The sequence below is a fragment of the Rhipicephalus microplus genome, chromosome 4, assembly GCF_043290135.1.
Source record: "Rhipicephalus microplus isolate Deutch F79 chromosome 4, USDA_Rmic, whole genome shotgun sequence".
Taxonomy (NCBI): Eukaryota; Metazoa; Arthropoda; class Arachnida; order Ixodida; family Ixodidae; genus Rhipicephalus; species Rhipicephalus microplus.
Window position 1 is genome coordinate 119,917,086 of NC_134703.1, and position 4,356 is coordinate 119,921,441.

The window sequence follows — 4,356 nt, forward strand, 5'->3', positions numbered from 1 at the left end:
TGGGTCGAATGTAATCTCCACGTGAGGGACCGATATTTTTTCACATGAGGTCAGCGAAGTGGCGAGAAGGGTGGTCTGTCTCCTTTCATGTTTTCCATGCTGTTGGACCCGCACTGCCCGTGTTTCAAAGTACTTTGTTCGACATTTCTTCAATTCATAATTATTTTTGTGTTTCCATCGTCGAATGTGAACTTTCATTTTCTTCCTCGGGTTTGAGGCAGGAATAAGGTAATTCTTCTGCTTCTGCAGACCTGGAGAGACGCTGCCATTTGTACAGAAAAGGAAAACATCAGTGAAATTTGGAATATAGAGCGGGTGCGCCGAAAAGCTGGCAGCAATAAATAGCCTTGCCTATTGGAAATAAATCCATCGCGCGCCTTCCTGGCGCACACTGGAATTCTCATATGCGTTTCGTAGGAGACCCTCGTGGCCTCTCCATATGAACGGGTAGGATTTCGGTACGATAAATACGTCCTGGGGGCATCGGTTCGAGCAGGTTATGGGGACCGCCACCGAAGAATGTTGGTCTCTAATACCAGAGCACCCGTGCGAAGAACCAGTAGAGGAAAAATAACCGAAGAAAATCAAAAGTCACAACGGAATGATAACGGCATGCAGCGGCATACAAAGCTTATGAAAAGACAAATGATAAAACGTTAGGCAGACCACGGTGGTTCAAGCCTACATATTGCGGCCTCGCCCCGACAATCACTAAGTTTCTTGTATTCTTGTTTGGTGTTTTGAAGGGAAGAAAGCCTACAAATAGAAGAACTCATCTGAAAAATTCTCGAAATCATTCTCCGTCGTGGCCGTCTTGCTGGGGGGTTTACTGCGAATGTGGTTGTGCTCTCTGTAAAACAAAATGGAAATATTTGATTCTGGATTTCTGAAAAGTATGTTCTTTCATTTAACACAGCAAATATTCCTTGCTGTTTGAGTTCTACGTGAAGTTTGCTTTTTTGCATGCATACATTGAGTTATTTCTGTAACGCAGTGCCGAACTATATTTGAAAACGTTAACGCATGTCTTCTGGGGTGATTTATTACAACAGCTTAACATCAAGCCAACAGGCAGGCGAAGCAAGGCTTGTGCTTTCTTTGTTTCAGCGTAGGCCTCGTTGAACGCAAGCCCCGCCGTGGTGGTCTAGTGACTAAGGTACTCGGCTGCTGACCCGCAGGTCGCGGAATCGAATCCCGGCTGCGGCGGCTGCATTTCTGATGGAGGCGGGAGTGTTGTAGGCCCGTGTGCTCAGATTAGGGTGCACAGTAAAGAACCCCAGGTGGTCGAAATTTCATGAGCCCTCCACTACGGCGTCTCTTATGATCGCATGGTGGTTTTCGAACGTTAAACTACACATATCAGTCATCAATGTGGAGTACACGTTTTCTTTGTTGGTTTCCAGTGCACTTGCGAATATGTAGCACCAAAGAATAAGCTTCAGTGAACCAGAAAAAAAATCTTTTTGAAGTAGTCATTAGCGCATTACATGAAAAATGATAACCGTCGTTTTAAGACTTTGCGTACTGAACTATTTCCAAGGCAGTTTGTGTAAGATTATCATGGATCGTTAGTTCATCTGCTGCCGTCTGATCAACGAGAATTTTCTGTCAGAAAAGAAAAGTGGAAATGATATTGACGTTTTTTTTATATAGTGGCTTTCCACACGTTCACTACATTTCTCGATACCCACCTCAATTAAGTTACACGTTTGATTTGTCTTTATCTGGGCAGTGTTTAGAATGTGAATCTGGCATGAAAGTCCTATGATTGTGTGTCCTCTGATCAACTAAAGGTTACCTGCACGTGACCCGTGCTTTGCGCAAGTCACAGCAGAGCACTAGTTCCGAGTCTTACAGAGGGAGGGAAGCGTGCTCATTGAGCTGCCCTCTCCTGTCTATACGGACCTTTTTTTTCACATAACACCTTTCCTTTTCCGCATCGATGCAGTGCTTTGTTGATGTTGGCGTCTGGGGGGGGGGGGTCTTTCATTTTAACGGTCAGTTGTTAGGTATTTACTAGTATCCACACAAAGCCCACAAAAAAATATGTGCTCTGAAGAGATGCCACGTCTAGGAAAAAGAGCTTGTGCTACGTATGTGAGAGCGTTGTATGAAAAGAGATGGCTTAAACATATTGTTGAGTAAACGAACACCTTCCAACAATGCCTCCTGTAGTAGAGTACCCAGCTTTAGCAATCGTTAACATCTTATTGTAAACATTACAATATCACAAGGGGTAAACACCATTATGCTCTTTTTATAAGATTGCTGTTGTAGCCATGGGTGAGCTAACAATACAACAAAATGATTCTCAAAGTAAACACAGTGCGTAAAGCGTTGGCGGAGAAAAATAGACCAAAAAACATGAAACGAAAAAGAGCAAGCGCTCTTTTCTTATTAAAGTGAGACTGGAAATATTTTCTTAACAGTTTGAAGTGATATGGAGCTTTTTAATGGCCACATCATTGATTTTCTGTTTAATGTGTTGAGTGATATAGAAAAGTTTGATATCAATGTTTTGTGCGCGAAATCTACCAGATAACCAGCAATGGTGTTTTGTTGTTACGTCCCAAGTTACACATACCTTATTTGCACTTGCAGCTCCAGGTGCTGGTGAGAAGATAATCATTCTTGCTACGTGAAACCAACAGCCTTTCTCTATCATCAATCAGCACCTCCTTACACAGAAATAACTAACGAACACCAAGTAGAGTCCATCAGTTTATAATCTGATATTAAATTGTTAGTTTGTCTTGCATTGACTGTGCGCTTTGCGATCTAGTTTTACTCTCCCATATTCATAGCAGTGACTGCCGTAACATTCGCGCAGAATATTTTCTATGCAAGGGGCAATAACGGTCAGCAATTGTGTGAGGAGCTTGCCTTAATGATTTGAGGGTAATATATATAAGGCGACAAAGTGTGGGCGTAACCCACACGATTTACCGCAGGCTTTGATGTACCGTTCGGGGTTGCTCACTTATTTTGCACTGCTTCTGGAAGATAAAGGTATTTTATTGTGCGTATTTTATGCTACTGTTAAACCACAGAAAATTGATATCAATCAAATATTGACACAAATATTCGCAATTGAGAAAATTGTTTCGATTTCCTGGCAGAGTTTATATCATTCGTTGCAAAGCAGGTTGGCTGCAGAAGCATACAATGAAATGTGGTTCTTTCTCTTAGTAAAGAAAAGGCAGGCAGAGTGGTTGGTAATGCAAAAATGGCTTTTTTAGGTTCACTTTTGTCTCTGTCTTGCCCTCAGTCACCTGTGCGGGCCTCTCGAAAGCCGTATCTGGAAATTCTTTCCGTCTTCGAAAACAAATGCAACTTTTATTTTCTTCAATGATCGTCCTGCGTAAAAAAAAACTTAGTTGAAGATATCAGAGAAGTAGCATATAAATACGCGATGACTTGATTGGCAGACTGCTTTCCGCGTTGTCATATTCTATCGCTTTTTGTTGCCGAATTCTTCTCCGTTTCCATGTGATGGGAATTGTGTGCACGCGTACACACATTTCACATCACATGGGTGAAAAGAGGCGGACACATCTGTCCCGATTCTTTCTTAGTCGGCCATTAATTATAGCTTTTCTTACCTTTCTATGGTGATAATTCTATCAGGCACACTTCTCGCTTGTCTACGATTTCTCAGAAACATGTGCCTTTCGAGGGCACATATCGCTGAATTATGATGACGGAGTGAAAGCTTACTGTGCCTATACTGTCACAATCTCGACTGTAGAGTGCACCAACTGGGGAATGTTTCCTAATATACTTTCCGAAGGACGTGCTTCCTTTTGCCACTTATCTCTGCTCTTTGGGGGGAAGTAAACGTATGTATAACCTCTCAACGTTCATTTTTAGGTTTACTTCTAAGTGTTTCTTTTTTACAAATTATCACTGCTGGGATTTTTATTATCACCGTGCCTGCGTAGAAAGAATTCATTTTCTCAAGTAACAAGCTGTATTCAATCTTGCTTATTAAAAAACAAATGTAGACACGGAAATGCACCTATTTACATTTAGAAAGGTGAATACATATACTGATCATTTTACCTCACTTGCGGTATTACTTACTTATTTTACCATTACTTGATATTGCATAATATTTCTAGATCCTGTTGCAGCTGTACCATAAAAGCGCTTTCTAAACATTGTATTAGCCTATAAGTATTTGTAAAAAGGCGTGCTCTAAGCCAAGTATGTGGTCACATTGTACTGGTTAGAATAATCTTTCTTTGGAAAAACTAACATGTAACCATTGTGATGATTCGATAGCACTTTTGATATTTCGATGTTCAATCACACTACAGCGTGTAATGTTTGAAGGCTTCCTGTTCCGCGATGTTT